Source organism: Ambystoma mexicanum, chromosome 3p (assembly GCF_040938575.1).
Source record: "Ambystoma mexicanum isolate Mex_15411 chromosome 3p, UKY_AmexF1_1, whole genome shotgun sequence".
NCBI classification, from domain to species: Eukaryota; Metazoa; Chordata; class Amphibia; order Caudata; family Ambystomatidae; genus Ambystoma; species Ambystoma mexicanum.
In genome coordinates, this window is record NC_090925.1 from 1,144,183,831 (window position 1) to 1,144,202,928 (window position 19,098).

General features: G+C 43.5%; 1 protein-coding gene across 2 annotated transcripts in view; it reads right to left on the bottom strand.

Moving 5' to 3' along the window:
- Positions 1-19,098, bottom strand: part of FSTL4 (follistatin like 4) — a 2,447,383-nt gene that overhangs the window by 535,927 nt on the left and 1,892,358 nt on the right. The window lies entirely within an intron of this gene.

Sequence of the window (19,098 nt, forward strand, 5' to 3'; positions counted from 1 at the left end):
TGGCCAGTAGGATGCAGCAGAACAGGGATCATGGTTGATCTGGCCATCCATGTGCTGTAAAACCCACACCAGGCACTCTAGGACAGGGTGACCCTTCTCAGGTTCTTCTCCTTCAGCCTAGCAAGCTTTGGTGCAGATTGGCAGGTCCAAGTCCTCAGCAAGAGTCACCCCTAAAGTGTCCAGGGAGTAGAGTTACGCCTCTTCTTTGGAACACTCCTTCACCTTAATGGTTCACGGCTTTAGAAATATCAGATCTCCCAAATGAGGTCTAAATGAATTATTGTGTAATGGATTGTCCAAAAGAGTAATGAAGGAGGATAGGTGGACCCCCTCTTTTATAGGCAAAATTCCTCAGGTGATTAAACAAAAGAAAGTATGCTTTATGGGGTCCAATCCCTTTCATTGTGACAAGTGGTCCTTGCTGGCTTGCATCATATCCACAGTGCTTGGTGCTAAATTAAGTGAAGCAGCACGGAAGGAAGAAGAGGTACATAGAGAAACAAGATGGTGGACTATTTCCTAAACTGTGCTGAGCTCCATCTGTCTACACTAAAGCTTCACCTTCTCTGACCCATAACATGAAAGACCCTTTCATATGCAACACCCTGTTGTGAATCTATTCATGTTTTGTAGAGAATGCCCTTTGATTCCTGTTTCCCAGGGCACCTGCTGCTGAGGAGCTATCTTTCTGGAGATAGGTGTTACCTGCCCTCACAAAGGATCACAAGATAGCAAACCCCCATTGGATATGGTCCTGCCGCTGCTGCAGCAGAGACAGCTAGTCCGGGCAAAATACACACAGCTTGTCCATGGTTGCCCCGGCTTACACTGCTAACACATGTATGATACAGATTTGGGTGTGGCTTTAATAATTTAATGAAAGACCATCCACCAAAGTCGGGTATGGCCTATGTTTAAAGATTAAACAGCCATCAGGTTGGTGATTTCTTACAATTATTTAGTTTGGGAACAGGTGCTAAAGAGGTATGATGCCCTATGGACTGAAACCTCAATAAATGTGTTTCAAAAATAGCATGATGAGGGTCAGAGACTGTGTTCTTGTTAAGAAAATATCATTTTATTCTATTGAAATTTCATAAAAGATGTAAATACATCATTCCTAAACATAAAAATTCTTTCTACATATAATATATAAGACACCACTTCATTTGTCTACAATTATATTTTTAGAAAAAGTTTTTTGGTGCAAACCACATTTTTATGTAAACATCTCTCAAACATACCAAAAAACACGCAACCATTCCTTTTCTCAACCAAATTGAATTTAGAAAAAGGGTTTTTTGTGCAAATCACATTTATGGTTGTCAAATTCCTAATTTATAAATCCACCATTATACATCAACTACAAGTGTCCAAAGTTATTTTGACAATACTCTTCTCATCATTGGACTCCATTTTATATAGTTTCGACTTGCCATCAATTGGTCAGTTCTTTCATAACCATCGGTTAACATCTTCTTCAGGATTAGCAGACTTTACTTTTTGCCCAGTAGTTATTCTAAAGGCTTTACCAATACTTCAAAATCTCTTTTTCTGAACATTCCTTTTCTTTATTCAAAAGAACATTTTTTGTAGCTGGTACTGCGAAGTAAAACACTTCCCGCTGTGTTTTTTTTCGGCTTCCAGCTAATTTAGGCTCCTTGAATAGCTTACATTGAATTTCCTTAGTTAGTCGCCTCTTAAAAAGACAGTGCACGCACTTCAGGACCGCGATACTCGTGGCATTTCCTCCATGCGCAAATATTTGATGTAAGGTGAGTAACTTCAAAGCTCTAGCTTTCGGAACAGGGGCACATATTATAAATGCATCCCCTGTGCTGAAGTTATTTTGCTGTCTTTGAAGCTGGAGTACAGACACTGCAGATCAGGGTACCGATGCAGCGTGCACAGGTGTACACTATCCTTTTGACATGGTGCTTGATGAAAGGGCGGTCTGGTTAGCGCACATCTCTTTCTGAGATCGAATTACCCACATCATTTGTTTTGCTTAGCTTGCTGGGGCTTATACTTGCCAGATGCAATCCTTCACATGGAGTTATTGACCTAAGAGAATACATTACAGTGTCCTAATTGTGTAGCCACAACCACATTATTCAGATAGATGCCCCCGCACTGCACACACACTAATTTCTTTTAGATTCTAGATTTCCCGGCTAGTGAAGGGTCTTAATCCACCGATCCAAACAAGAATGTCAGTTCCAGCAGCATGGGTGCTCACAACCTATAGGTGTTCCTTTTACACAAACGAGACTTAAAAACAAAACAAAAAAATCACTCCCCGAATATGTTCAGTTGAGAAAAACAATTCCACACTCTTAAAGGAAAATACTTACTGTGCATCAGTACCTCAGTGTGCTTTCTCTACTGCCTGACTGCTTCAATGGATTGTCTTTTCAAGCACTTGCTTTTAATCAGTGTCTCGGCAAAAGGCCAGGCCGCCTTGCTACAAGCAACGTCAATGAGGGCAAGATTAAGCGTAACTCTCAGACAAATCTCTTTCTATCGAGCCTCGTGGAACTTCTTTCCCCATGTGATAATGTTGCTGTGGGATGACATGTTCGCATCGGTAGTACATGGCAAAACATCAGCTCTGCTCGGTGTTTGTATCCGTGAATCAAAATATTGCGCCGAGCGCATCTAGCTTATCATGAAACCCTGGCACATGGCAGCAGGCGAGAAGCTCTTAAACTCTGCAAGGTCCGTGTTACGGTCTCCGTGTGCTGGACCATGGTACGCCTTTGGTAACCTCTCGAGAAATCTCAGCCTTTCCATGTAAGCTATTCTATTCCTTCTTTCAAGAATGGTTCATGGAAGCCATCCACTAATCCGCAAGGCAGAATACAAAAAACAAAAACAAAAAAAAAAGATGTCCCAACGGCCATGCTTTTTCAAATGCGTTTCATGGGAGTAGTAATTCGCTTTTCACTTCCTGAATGTTACTCAGTGTGCCTGTGTTGTTTCAGTGGAGTTGAGACACAGGTGCGACTCTGTTGAAACATTGTAGAAACTACCTTTTTTATTATGAATTTGTTTCATGGAAATGCTGTCAATCATCAACACCAACACTCATGCATTTCTTTCAGTAATTTGGTTTTCATTTGACACTGCATCTTTCCTGAACTCAATCCTAGCCTGTCACTCAATGCAGAAAATCCCAGTATTCTCGCGCTCGGCACCCACATATCCCCTGTGAGGACGTTCCTCACCTTATTCTGGAAATTGCCATGGAGGTGACCGTGGAATTTGGGGTATCACCCTGAGAGAGTGGATGATGGCCATGGGGGAAAATGGGGTCACCCTCAATGGGCAGGAGACAGTGGTGTGACAGACATGCCTGACAAAAGTTTGCCCTTTAAGGGCCTTACCAGGAAACCCACGTGCTCAAGTGAGCACTGCACTCCTCCACAACCCTGTCTCAAGAAACAGGCCATGACTTCACCATAAGCATGACATGTCTAAAGCACAGACACAGATCACCATGGGTACCACTGCTAAAACAGCTCTGCTGCCTCGCGCCAATTCAGGCACTCATTGACAGTCAAGAAATCCCAGAATGTGCACAAGCTTCTGCGATCCAACTTTTGCTTGGATTAGACACTAAGGGCCTGATTCATGGAATGTTTTGCACGGTTCAAAGTGACTTTGCACTACTGACACAAACCCTCATTCATAGAACTCTGTGCAAGGACAATGGGCCTCATTACGCGGTAGGAAGTAGCCATGGCGCTATTAGCAGCATGGCAACCCCCTTACCGCATTCCGGGTCTGTGTTCCCGGAATAGAGACGTACCGAGACATTCTGACCTTGGAGGACCCGGTAAGTTCCCATTCCAGGAACCAGGAACCATTCCCATTTGAGCCCCCATAGGGCTCGATGGGAATGGGGATGGAGCTAATAACGGGCTGCAAAAATACACTTTGCACAGTTCCATGAATCAGGGTTTGTGTCGACAGTGCAAAGTCACTTTGAACCGTGCAAACAATTCCATGAATCGGGCCCTAAGACATACACTACACCCATTCACATGGCTTGATTGATAAGAATATGGGTGTGCTGGTGCTACACCCAGACTGAATAACATATCAAGGACTTCCCTGCTATGTTCCAGTGGGCTCCTTGTGTCACAGGAGGTAGTGGCAGGAGCTTTGAGTGACTTGGCACTTCAGGAACAAGGCAGGGGAAAGAGTTTTGTTAGGTGGTTCTAAATGTTTTGAAAGACTTTCATTTGAAAATCTGCATTTTGTTTGTGCACTTTTAGCCGACCTTACTGCCACCAGGGTATTATTTTGTTGTGTTGTTATAAAGTAGTCCCCCATGCCTCCTCTCCATAACCATCTCCCAACACCTACCCTATCCCACCCCACCTAAACCCCTACCCATACATACAGATATACACCTATATGTTTATTTAATTGATCAATTCAGCTAAAATTGCATGGACAAAATGCAGGCTTTCAAATTAAGTATTTCAAAACAAGTATTATGTTGATAGAGGTTGGCAGGAGTGGAGGAGGCTGCTGAAATCAGGAGGTGGATGAAGGCAGATATCAAGAGGAGGTGGGAGATGGGAGAAAGCATAAAGGGCATGCACGATAGTAGCTAGTGATGATAGGAAAGCACGAGGGGAGCACTTAACACAATGCAGCACATAGGAGTGAGGCCCCAATAGGAAGGGGTTAAAGCATTGGTGGGAGGATGACTGAGCACATGTCATGTCATGGCTTCAAGAAGGATCAAGACCAGAATAGGAGTAAGAAATGTTGACGTGGTCAAAATTAGGATCTTGAAAAAGGGAGGTAATGAGGACCTGTTATGCTCTTCTTGAGAAAGCTGGGACACGCACACCCAGTTCGTTTTGTGTTAAAGGGAAACAAGAACGTCTACCTCCATCTGCAAATTGTGGTGAAGATACAGCAACATCTATATGGCCTAAAAGGAGAATCAAGGTGGTTCTACCCCACCATCAACAAGTAACCACTTGTGGAATGACAGAGGGAAACATATAGTGACTGGTGGCCTGAAGATATTTTTAAGGTGACCTTTGTGAGTGGAAACCTTTTGCTTTTATTAAAATCAAATTTAGGGACTAAAAGTAAGTGTGAGAGCGATAAATGGTGGGAAACAGAGATAGGTGCAAACAGAAGGAGAGAGAAAGCGAACCAGTGCAAAATGTAGTTTTTTAATGGGAATTAAACAAACTGACACAAGTGATAATCAAGAACTATATGAAGAGTCTAAATTGATGGAAGGGGGCATTTTCCTGGCCTGGTCAGAGGAGGTAAGATTTGGACAGAGGACAGACTATTACTTTTGGACTTCACAACGGACTGGCTGATGAGCACCCCAGTTTGTTTTGTTAGAGAGGGAATCCCATAGTTAAGGCACAGTGAGGCAGTTTTCATATTATTTCAAATAAAACTAACTTGAGAATGGAAAAATCTAGTCTGTCTCCTTCTTCTGACACTCCACAGAACATTAAGTTGATGAATCTGCAGAGTTCCGATGTATTTAAATCTCCCTAGTTCAGTATCGGGAAAGTCTTAATAGGATTTTTACACCTACCAACACAAAAGATAATACATCTAGTACATACAATGAACATGGCTACTCAGCATATTAAAATCTTAATACTGAATCAGTGTTTGATTAATCTTTCATAACATGCTTACTATCTGGGATCAGTCTCTAATTGCTGGACCAGGATTCAAAACTGTATTTCTCCGCATTGTGTGACAAATGCAAGGGTATTGTTACTGCTTCTGTGGTGGAAGCCCCTTCCCATGAGCCCAGGGAGGTGAGACTGCTACCCGATAGTACCCCTGTGGGTGGTACTCAGCAGGTGGATCTCATGGGGAGGGAAATCCTCCATGGAACCAGTGGTGATCACCCTGGGAGAACTCTGTATTCCCCTCCTTTATTTCTGTCCCCTCCTTCCTCTGAACCCACTTAGTACCCTGTGATCACCCACACCTCTATCTATCTGTTTGCAGTTGAGGAAATCAAGTCCCAAGGGAATACTGAAAAGAGAAAAGAAGAAGAGTGCTACTGAACCCTATAATGATTATCAGTTCAGTACTGTGATGAAGAAGAAGGGTGGAGCAATATCCATAGGAACCAAAATACACGGTCTAGTTACTTGAGACTCCCTATTGGTTACCAAAAGTTCAAATTAGAAGACCATTTGTCAAAGCTGCCCTGGAGGAACTGAGAGTGAAGTTTGAATACAGCAGACTGAGAGACATGGGAAGAAGCTGTAGACCAGGAAGATGGTGGAATGGAGCTGCCGTCTCTAAGGGTGCTGTCAAGAACCGACAGACCAAGAGACACCGAAAAGAAACAAAGTATGAAGATGACTTGGAATGCCTCCTGTAGTGCAGCCATGCAGCCGGACTCTTTGAAGCCAAAGCAGGGATGTGGATGACAGCGGGAACCTAGAGAGGAGGATCGGAAGGTCACCCAGAGAGTCGGAGGAGCCTGAGCAGGATGCCGCACATCAGAAACACAGAAACAAGGTATAGGTGCTGCCTGAGTCCATGAGAGGGGCTGGGAACCAAAAGAGGGGTGACGAATGAGGGTTGGGGACCTTAAACAAACTGAAGCTAGTAACATATGGGTTAAGGACCCTAAGAGAAATATAAGGACACAGGCATATGCAGCATCAGTAGACACTCGGCAAGAGAGTAAACCGAATGTCCCGGAAGGCCAATACAAAGTGGTATGGAACCCAAGAAAACCAAAGAGAAAAAGCCAAAATAAATGGATCAGAGACTCGAAAGAAATACCAGGGCAAAGATGACATAAGGAGGTCTGCCACCCGGAGAATATCAAACGGAGAGAGAATCTAGACTAAGCTTGGCAGGAGCCAATATCCAGAGAGACAGAAAAGGAAATAAAAGGCACTGTAAAAGTTGGAACAAACTTTACAAAGTATCCTACATGGAACAGTACCTGGCAGGAGAGTACACCAGGTCTGTTCAGTTGGACATTGAGGGAAACAGGGGTAGAGAACCTGTGAAAGAACACCAGGGTCTGAGATGCATATGAAATGGGGTGAGGACCTTTAAAGCAAAGCACATGAGTCAGAGACCCATACAGAAATACATAAACAAGAGGCTGAGGCCCATAGCAAGTCAGGGAGAACCTGAGAGAATATGAAGACGTCTGGCACACAAAATTAACAGACAGAAGTTGTGGAACAAGTCAAAGAGATCCCGAGACATACCAGAGGGATCTGGGACCCATGTGAAAGACAAAGAGAAGTGCAAGAAGCTGAAACAGGTGTTCAATTACCCATTTCCGAACGCAAGAGACACTGTTCTGGAATTCAGAGTTATATAGTCAAGTCTGGCATGATAGTGCACCAAACTAGGCACTACAGATTTGAGGTGGAGGAAGAAAAAAGGCAAAGACCCACCCGCCCTAAATACAAGGAAAACATGTTTTGTTATAAAAAGGTCTACAGTACAGTAAAGTCGTCTGCAGCATACTGAACCAGGTTTGACACTACATATGAGAATTGAGGACAAGGACAGATGAAGGGAGTCCCCCCTTGATACTTGAGAACTGTGTCTTGCAGGACAGTGAACCTGACGTGGCACTACATTTATACACCGAAGAATGGACAGGCGAAGGGACTCCCTTCTGACATTTGAGAACTGTGTTTTGTATACACATGGAAGAACATTAAAGAGCAAGAACTTCAAGTTAAAGAATCACTCAGTGTTTCCTCATAAACAACTGAAGAATGGAACCCATTTCCAGGTTGGGAGACGCGTCCCTCTGAATCAAGAAGATATCCAGTGTTCCTTAGTTAGTCTAGAGTGTAAGGGACAGAAATATGTTTGGGCACAGGATGGAGGGCATTTTATTTTATCTGACATCCTGACAGAATCCTTAGTATTTTTGGTTGAGGTAGGGAAAGCCCTCATAGAGATATGACAAGGTCGTTTTTTCCTGTTCTATTACCTTAACAAATAAACGTCTTTTGCAACAAATAGGTCACCACTTTGTCAGACTCATACTCAGGGACATCATTTAGGGGTCACCAGAGGTTGCAACTGCGACCTCCGAGGTCTCCCTTGCGACCTCTAAAATAAAAACCAAAAAAAAAAAAGTTCTTTTTTTTTGTAATGCAAGCTCCTGGGCTGTGGGCTGTGGCCAGCACCATGTGGCTGTTTACTTCTGGGGTGGCAGGCTTTCTTGTTCAGGACACTTAAAAAAAGAAGAAAAATAAGAACAGGAGTGCCACAAGACTAACACTTTCAGCACTGACCCTAAATAAGAAAGAATAGGAATACCAAATAATGTGTCTTTCTGGAATTCTATACAATAATTGCTAGACTCATTAAAGGTTTATTTCAGGCACACTTAAGGGGGTGAGTCACTGATTTAGTCTGTTGTTAAACGCCTCAACTCAGCCTTTCATCCTTCTGAGGTCGATAAATGAGTACCAACACAGGTTGGGTGATGTTGGGTGTATATCTTTTCTATATAAAGCTCTTAAGCATAAGTGCTATATAATAACACATCATTATCATTTGGTCATGGACGTCTGCTTGCATTCACAGTAATTGGGTAATATGGGCCTATACACACTTATCTTAACGATGCATATGGCGATCCATTCTTGTATGAAATGTACATCACATTATTGTGATAGCGTAACCATATTTTTCGTAGTGTAAAATGCTATGTGATGCCACTTCCTGTTTTGTCAACGGGTGAAAGGTTGTGTTCCATCGCTTCCCGCGATATCTCTTCGGGGTGGGGTCAAATGACATCACTTCCTGTGATGTCATCGGGGTCAAGGGTCATGTGATGTCACTTCCGCTACCCCTGACATTTTGGTGAAATGACGTTCATGCTCATACTTCTGCAACCTTACAGTTGTGTTGCGTCCAAGATAAATGCATTGCACTTGAGCTATCCTCCTGGCCTATTGATGTGAGTAAGTGGTTGCTCACACAATGGGGACATTGTAGTGCTTACATTACAGTAGTTGTTAAACAGCAATATTGTATCTCCTAAAGAAATGAAATATACATTTCCCAGAACGCAGAACATAGATGAAAATGGTAGGTTTGAGACACTACTAATTAGGAGAGACCTTGACAACATACATTATATCCCCAAAGGTCGCCCTCATTTGATTAGAACCTGCGATGTTAAGGCTCTGTAAATTGTCTTAGCACAGAGTTGAGACAAAAGAGCACATGCCCTTGGCAAGTCATCTGCTCCTAGAAATAAGGATGAATCATAGAAAAGTGAAATGGAAGAGAGGGTTTCAGGAGTGGGTGAAAATCAATTTGGAAGGAGATGGATTCTGTCCATAATCTGACAGAAGAGAGTAGAGTAGAAAGTAGATCTTCTACCACCAACCGCATGGTGGGTCTAACCAATGTAGTAAGCCCCAGAGACACAAATAACCCACAGCAGAGGTTTTTTATCTTCTCAATTATTCCTGCTTCAACAAGCAACAGGCACACAACAACACGATCATTGTCAGAAGACAACCGTGCATAAAAGATTCAATATGTGTGCTATCAAAGGCAAACGTTAAGCAACTAGTTGAGAAACAGGTAAGCGAGCATTGAGAGACCATACATGGTATTGAATTAAACAAGTGGGAGGAAAAATAAGGGATTAAACAATTGCAAATTGTCTATACATACAAAGCGAACATTAATAAAGACACATTTCAATATTAAAATAGCCATTTCTGACTGATGAGTCAAGCAGCAATACATACAAATACCATGAGTGAGGCGTAAGCATGAACATGGCAGTCGTCAGAAATAATCAAATAAGGTGTAAACCTTTTTCGGCTAACTAAAATGTGCATCATTTAAGACCGAAATTGCCAGTGAAAACATGTGATAGCCAGAGGCGTTGCTAGGGGGTGGGGGTTTGAGGGGGCTATAGCCCCAGGTCTTTTGGTGGCTACAGCCAAAAGGCTTGCTAGCCCCGAGTCCTGACAGTCCCGACATTAGCAGAGCCGTGGATCTTTTCCAGACCTAACAACACCCCTGGTGACAGCATTGGCATAGGAAACACTATAAAACTATAAAAGAAACACACTAAGCAACTCAAATAATCAGGCTGAAATCATGTTTAAAATAATTGCATACTAAAATAGGAAAATTCACCAAAAGAAAATATATGAATTCCATTAAAGCAAACACACACATCTTTAGCTGACACCCACATATGATAAAGAGCACTGCATATTATTAACACTGACACATAAAGTATATTAAAAAAGCGTGGCAGAGACAAAAGTGTGTCTGGCTATTGCTAAATAATAGTCACCTTCAAGCACATTACATACAAAAATGCAAGCATGAAGACTGTGCATGGTTTCGATAGTAGACCTCATTATAATTAAGCAAAGTGCCATCAATTTCAAATAATTTGGTGTTTTCTGTAAATGTTACCTCCCCTCCCTCCCTTGCACAAAAACACTGGCTAGTATCCCTTCTGCAAATGAGGCCTGTATTAGAAAACAATCAACAAAATCCTGTTAAAATAGTTACTAGCATATTATGACTAAACTCACCCCATAAGAGGTTATTCCGTTTTAAGTGCCTGGAAGTCTGGGTGCCAGCTTGAGCACACACACTCCAAGAGGGTCATGGGACATCATCATGTGACTGGAATTCTGAAGTCATTTCCACCACATCAAGTATTCACAAAGGACCCGAGGCACCATCTGTGGATCCTGCCTTAGAAATTAAACTACTTGTGCCTTGAACACCAAGGGCCTTGCCTGCATCCTGCATGGAAGTCTGGAAGCCATCTCATTGGTCCCAGAGGGTCATTTGACATAATTGATTCCTTGTAAATGAGTCCCCCCTGGGGGTCTGAAATTGGAGGCAAATATTTACAAAGGGCAGGTCTCTGTGTGGGCCTCTAAGGGCTGACAATAACCTATGACCAGAATCCCCGCTCATGCCAATACTTTGCCCAACCCTCCTGTGCTCAACCTTTGCCTAACATCTGCTTTCACACTTAAGGATCCTTCGATTGAGAATGTTTTCGTGCATTGTAGAACTGTTTTAACCTCTGAGGACCAAAGAACACCCCCACCTTTGGTCAGTTAACTTTCTTGTTGTTACCTACACCCCCATTCTAGCCCAACTCAGAACTTACATCTGCTCCTTCACAACCAGTTTCGCATATCTCTTTCCACTCGCCAATCATCCCTCCTCTACTTCTTGTCCTTTCACTCTCAACGCTTGCCTAGTTCATCTACTCTGCATCATGCTCCTTTCCAACTTGTACTCACATCTCCTCCCTTTCTCTCATAGGCTCCAGCCACATCTCAATCTCTCACCCTGCTCCCACACCCATCAAACCCAATGCTCCCCTTCTCCCAGGATCTCCAACCTCATCTATACCTCTTGCCTTCTCCAGAACCTGCTCTTCTAGCCTCCGTCTAGAAAAACTCTCGAATGTACAATCTCTCTGCAACAGGTGTTCCTACTTCACTGACCACTTCAGATCTTTTCACCCTCAACTTTAAGTTCTTGCTATTGCAGAAACCCGGATATCCCATCATGAATGTGGCTCATTAACGGCTCTCCACACTGACTCTGCTATTGGGAAGAGTGGTGGAAGGGGGTTCCCCAACAATAACAATGCTACCCTGCCCTCCACTGACATTCTGGGGGTCATTATAAGTTTGGAGGTAGCTATTAGCGGCATGGCTACCCCCTTACAGGGTACCGGGTCCGGGTTCCCTGAATGGGGAAGACCGGGCCATTCCAACCCTGGAGGGCCCGGTATTTCCCCATTCAGGGAACCCGGACCCAGTACATCCCCATTCCCATTGAGCCCCTACAGGGCTCAATGGGAATGGGGAGCATGCTAACAATGGGCCCATTGTTAGCATGCTGGTTTGCTAGCAGGACCCACTAAGGCCGCCTGGTCTAACCAGGTGGCCTTACCGGGTCCCGCAAGCAAACCTCGTAATGCGGCGGTAGGGGATTAACAGGGCCGGCAGCTCTACCAGGCCTGTTAAACCCCTACTGCCAACCTTGTAATGACCCCCCATGTCTTTCTATTTTGCATATACCATGATTCTACTCCTCCTTTCTACTTCTCTCTCTCTCTGTTCTGGCTCGTTATCAATGGCCTGGTCCTTTCAACACATTCTTCCCTGACCTGAAAGCTCTTCTTGATACATTTCCCACTGAAATCCCAATGAGTTAGTGGCGGAATTTAACCCTTCCATTCACTCGGCAGCAACCCACAGGGTACTTAACTCCATCCTATCTAACCACTTTCTCTGATCCTTTCATGACCAGAAACCCACTCTATTGGGAACTCTCTTGATGTCTTTTCCTCTACTTCACTCTCCTCTCTCCTCGTATTCATTTCCATTGAGCACCCCTTTTTCAATTTAACATCTTGGTACCTCCACCTCTACTCCTCCTCCTCCTCCCCTCTTAAATGAGCAGGAGGACATTCAAGTAGGGCAATCTCGCTCCTTACCTTGGCGATGTGAGGACCTCTCTTTTCTCAATCCCTTATGCATGCCTCTTCCATTGACCATGCTTTTCTGACTTTAATTATGCATGTATGACTCTCTTTGGCCTACACTCTGCTGCATGCATATTCATATCGCACTCTCCACATCTTCAATCCTGAATCCCCTCTGGGATCCTGACTCTCAAAACAGACAACTTCTGTGACCTAAGATGTTGCAACTCACAGATCCGAACTTTACTCCTAGCCCAAAAGAATCCCTTGCTGCCTGCAACTCTCCACTAGACTCTGCAAAATCCTCCTCCTACATCACAAACATAATCACATCCCTTCACAATGACTTGAATGTACCCTCCAGGCTTTCCTCACACCTCTCAAGTCAATAATCCATGTTCAGCTCCCTCAGACCCTTTTCACTACTTTTACTCTGAAATCTATAAAAATCATGATACTCTCACTGCCCTCTTCTCTGACCTTTCCCACTCGTCTTCTGTTCACCAACTCAACCTCCTACTCTCAACCACTTTTCCCCTTTCTCTGCTACAGAATTATCACTCACCTTCACAGTACTCCGAAAACCATCAACGTCTTAGTCTCAATCACCTGCCCCTATCTCTCTGAGCTCTTCAACCTCTCACTCTATTGGAATGTTCTGTGATACCTTCAAGTCCCCAGCTGTCCTACCCCTTTTAGGCACTTCCTCTGTTGACCGATATATCCTGGTGAACTACCACCCCTTTTTCCCCAATATTCAAAAGATTGTGAGTGGGTGGTCTTCAACCAGCTCACTAAGTACTTGGTCTCGGATATCCAGTCCACGCTTGTCTCTACATTAAAGACTGCACTCATGCATGTCTCCAAATGTTTCTTTGATGCTCACTGGCACTTAACATACTATTTTGTCCTCTTCATTTTGGACCTCTCTGCCAATTCTGACAGAGTGAACAACTACACTCTTCTCCTCACTTTTCTGGACCGTGGCCTTTGCAAGTCTGCTCTTATCTGTAAGGAAACATTGATCCTTAAAAATCTCCTACAACTGAAAAAACCCCACCCTGCTCCTGGCAACATCCCCCTAATGATCAGTGCTTGTCCTTCTATACCTCGGCCTTAGGAAGACTTATCTCGTCATCTGGCGTTCATTGTCACCTCTTTGCTGACCGGACTCAAATCTTTTTTCTATTTGTCCTGCATGACCACAGTGCTCGCGGAATGGATTGCCAGAGTACTCACTGCATTCTGCCACTAGCTGGCTCTCTGCTGCCTCATTCTGAACTCTTTAAAAATTGAACTCCTCTTTCTCGAGAATGACGCCATCCCTCGCCTCTCCTACCCGCCCATCTCCTATTTCTGACTGATCTTCTTTATCTCTCGTCCAAGGTTTGCAACCTCCAATCGGTTGAGCATTTGACTGTCCAGTGGGCCAGCGATCACAGCATTTCTGCTAAACGTTCTGCTAAAAAAAAGATGTCTCAGACTCTAATCTATTATTTTAGAGATTAATTTATCTTTGGCGGATGGATCCGCAATGTTCTTCTTTGATTTTGAAAGAGTTCAATGTTTTTGTTGTTGTTGGAAATTACTTTGCCATTCAAACATTACACATTAACATTTTCAATCACCCAAAATAGAGTGCTTTTTCATTCATCCATTATTTTCATTCTTAAAAGTTGTGTACACTGAAGTGGCTCAAAGCTGTTTTCAAAAATGTTTCAAGGGAAATGTAATGCATAGTTGCTGTAATTGAGCGCAACACCATTTTAGTTTAGAAACTTTGCATCTAGTAATGATACATAATATCAGGATTTTATGCAGCACTTCATGTAAGATTACTGCGCTTCCAAGTGTTGCAACACGAGCTGCTGTTATTTCCCACATTAGGGGAACTTCATGTACCCATTCTGGGAAGGGGGTATCACCCCTGCTGTGATAGCACCATACCAGTGGTGAGCCTTTAACCCATGAGTAACGAGCACCTTGATGTATCATCGAGCAAGATGCCACATTGAATATGGGTAATCCTTATTCTGTGGTGGGTTAGAAAAGCAGGTCGCTGGTTTCATTTCATGAACTGTTTCTTTGCAAGACTGTATTGAATTACTTGCACATTAATTAATGAGTGGCATGAGTGTGACCTGATACAATGCTAGTTTTCACTAGTAGGCATTGAGGAAATACATTTTGTGGTGGGGCTGCCTCATTTTAGGCGCATGATAACCCCTCCACCCCCCACCACGGATTAGACGCCCCATTATGCTTGCTCTTTCTATCTGCAGCCCTCATTTCTCAGCTGAGATGTACTAGGTCAACGAGGTCCCTTATTGCAGCAGAGTAATGTGTCAGATCCTATGGCATCGCCTCAGTTATACAGGGGGAGGTGTCTTACAAGTGTGCATGCACAAGTGTGCAAGGATTGCCCATGTGGCAGCCAATGTAGAGGATCCGAAATGCCTGAATTCTTCATTGGTAGTGTCTCTGCCAGCCTTGCTTCATGGCACTATATGCTGGTTACACGAGTAGCATGCTCTAAGCGCATATAGTATTCAGGCAAGACATGTTTCAAAACGCCAACTAATGATACTTTGTGATTTATGGGGATAGTCAGGGAGCATGTGCTGCTGCATACATGCCTATGACCTCTGAAATGTGCAATAGCCAGAAAGTAAACACGTTGCACATGTTGATATCAACGTTTAAACGTATGGGACATTTCACAAGATACACGTGCATTTAGAATAACATAACAGCTGGTACTTAAGTGGCCTGGACTGGAACCGTGGCTCACCGCTGTGGAAGTCCTCAACTCACTACATCTTCGATGCGGTTGAACCACCAAAGACTGTGAATAGGGTACTGCCAAGAGGCCCTGTCCCCCTAGTTCACTTTTGGTACCATACTGACTTAAGCGTATACTTTTTGAACATTATGACACATCTTGAACACTCCAGCCCAAGTACGCGTGTATATAAATGTATTGGACATTCTTGTATTTGTTATAACCTCACACCCCTCCTGAGAGTATTGCCTGCACTCTGCCCACGTTGCCATAAATGGCGTAGAGCTGGGCAGTCATGCCTGCTTGGCTGTGTCTGTTTTACCTTTATGAATGGGAGCATTGCTGGTGTATTTGGGGCTGGCTGAGTAGGCAGTTTAGCCAAAACACTCATCCATGTACTCCTGCAGAGCAGTCGTCATTTCATCACAGGAAGCTCTTGTCACCGTTCCACCCGTGATAGCATGTCTTCCCCTCCACTTCCTATGCCTACGCTCTCCCTAATGTACCTCTGAAAGCATATCGTTCTGTTGCATCTTTGCATTTTAGCACTATATCACCCCAACACACTCTCTCAATCTCTCTTTCACTTTCTCTCTCTGATCAGCACCCACACTCATTCAGGATGACTATCAATGTCCACACACATAACTGAACAGAAATGAAGCATCTTTGCTTCTCGCATAATTTGCCCCTTGTTACAATTTATCCTAGTCACGGTTACCGTGAGGACCACCATTAGTTCCTATTTTTCAAACATCTCTATTGTGTAATGGTCAAAGAAAGACATTTCACAACTACATAAAGAGTAAAACAGCATAAGCATTAAGACAACACAATATTGAAAACCATAAAGTGAGAATAGCTTAATTCATCACAAATAAGTACATCTGACTTTACAATGTGATAAAAACTAAAACATTTAAAAATCTGAGTACCTCCAATACCACACTTCATTCGTGCTCCAAAGCCATTCTCTCCCAAAATGGGAGGGATGTGAGCATCTCCTCGGACAGCACAAAGCGAGAGAAATGTTTTACACGCAGAGTATGGATCACACTACATTCTATTATGTCTGCACTTACCTTGCACTTGCCACCAGTGGCCGTTTTTATAAAAAAAAAGTCTTCTATCCCATGTACTGCACTTTCCCCTCTCCCTTCCCCACGCAATTTTCCCTTTCACCCTCCCCATGCACTTGCACGATCTGAGTGATACCTGGCCTAGTAGGATCTCTGTTCTGTCTTCCCTTTGTTTCCCCTCCCCTGCCTCATCGCGCCTTGAAACACTTGTGTATAGGCGCGTTATAAATGCTATAGCATATCATATCAATAGAATGTGTCTCAAAGTTTGCACCTGATGAGAGCTAAAAAGATTACACACTTGGGATGACCTCTCCCCTCTAGATCGTGCCCGAATACTGCTTTTCTCTCCGGTAGGTAGTTCATATATTGTAGCAATTTTTTGCGAATTTTTGAGATTTGAGTAAACTGTTCAAAAGTTACTGGAAGTTGGCAGCAGGCAGATTTAACTGCACCCACAATGTAGGAAAACACCATGCAAGTTGAAATACAAACCAATGTGTACATTACTGGGCGTATAATCTGGGTTTGATTCAGGATGGCTCTGCAGCTGGCCTGCAGATTCATAGGTCATGCCTGAAACCATGATGGTAATCCAGGGAAGGGACATTTTAATAGCAATGGAAAATACTGTCACCTAATGTGATGGGGATTGGAGGCTGGGGAAGGGCTAGGTGGCTGGGAGCATAAGGCCTAAGGCATCAGCGGAATGGTCGATTGAGGAGTTAAGAGTGTCATCTCTGAATGTCTTCAGCCAATGTCAGTGATACTTCAAATAACTGTCCCATTTAACTGTCCCCTACAATTACACTGTTAATTGTATTATATGCACTAACTCTGCCCCGGCAGACTGGTTATCGTTCAGAAACTCAAGGACTCTGAATTACTGTTGTCCTCCTCCACCCCCCCCCCCGTGCCCTCTCTCTTTGAGCACCTTGAAACACTTTTCTTGTGTATAGGTGCTTTATAAATAAACATTACCAGTGCAATGGCATCACAACCATTTCTTCCAGAACTGAAAAAGAAAGAAGACGGCTGTTTAACGTCTCCACCTCTCGGTAAAAAATTGATTGCATACATGTGGACTTGTCTGATGCATACAACCCTGAATAAAAGCAGAAACCCAGCCAGTTAACCTGTGGCAAGGTAGCCTGGAGAACACACAAAAAAGGACTTCTGACCAAACACTCGAGAAATAAATGGCAAGGCAGATTAAGATGGTGGGACGAGTGAACTCTTAAGACCACTTCTCCCTAAACTGTCTGACTGGAGGTCAGAATTATGTATATATGCGGCTAAAGGTGGCGTGGGGACGCTCCAGTGGTGAATGATGCGGTACTAAATTTCGAGCTTAAAGTTGAATTGTGATGTTTATTTTGTATTGCCTGGAGACTTTTCACCAATCCCTGCTGATTTCCCCGAAAACACGTTGGTGACAGAACATTGGCTGGGATGAGTAAACCGCTGAGAAGGGACAAAAGGAATGATGTTTTTGATTAGGCGCTGGTTGAAGGTCTTGACCAACTGCTATTTAAAATAGCAGACACAATCTCCTCAGCCTCAATCATGGCCTTGTCAGCTCAATATTATTTCCAGTGCTCCTTTGACTAACGATGGTTCTTTATTGTAATATGAAATTGAACCAAGCTCCTCTTGCAGCATGCTTATATGAAGTACATTATGTTCAATCCAATACGATTCAAATGTGTTTTATGGTGTGTTCCATAGTCAGAAAGTGCTTCATGCAGCATCTGCAGGTACTACCCAGACTGCCTCCACGCTCTCTGGCCCTTCCCGCGACATTGTCTAATGACCCCAGTGGGCGTGATTGGGAAGCACGAGCATGCATGTGCTCGTCACATGGAAGAAGTCCTGAAAAAAGCTCATTCTTGCGGGTCAATACATGGGTGCAAAGAAGCTCCATTGTCTCTCCACTCTGTGCCAGGGGTCTGAATACGTCACCACTGCTTTCACTCCAGTGTACCGCTTGTGCTGCCCATTCACTGCAATTTCCATTTGGGAGTCTCTATTTGACCTCAGAAATGGCCGCTCCAGTGGGTTGATCCGTGTCTGCAATGGCCTTCAAGCCCATAGATATATGTTGTATCCGTTTGCAGCACAATGTCCATATATCTGCAGTACGTGGATCTGCATAAGGTGCTCTTGCCTCGTGGGAACAAAGCACGAAGACAGACTCCCTCTGGAGAATTGAGAATTTGAATTTGAAGCATTTGTAACTCGCTCACAATGAACTTAATCAAGTCCTGTTGCAGATGGTACCATAGAATGAGAGAAGACTATCAGTCTAGCAAAAATGACATCAGAGAAAGAGGATGCAGAGCGAAAGCCACAGTCACTGATTTAATTGAAAAGGTAGGTTTTTAAACCCGCTCTGAAGCTCGCCAGAGAATGTGCCTGTCTTAGGCTCAGTGGAAGACTATTCCATAGTCTAGAACGAGCGTTTTAGCTGCTAAAAGTGCTACCCATACTGAAACGATGAGTGCCTGTTTTCACATTGTTTTCTGGGATGAGGACCAAGGAGAGGGATGAGGACCAAGGAGAAAACGGAAGTCACAGCTAGAAACACATGTAAACATTAAAGTGGATTACATCAGGAGACTTGCAACCTAACAATTTGGCAACAGGAATCCCAAAACAAATATAGCAATTCATTGAAAAGATTATCAGATTATCTAGTTTTCAGAGAAAATCTAATAATAATAATAATAATAATA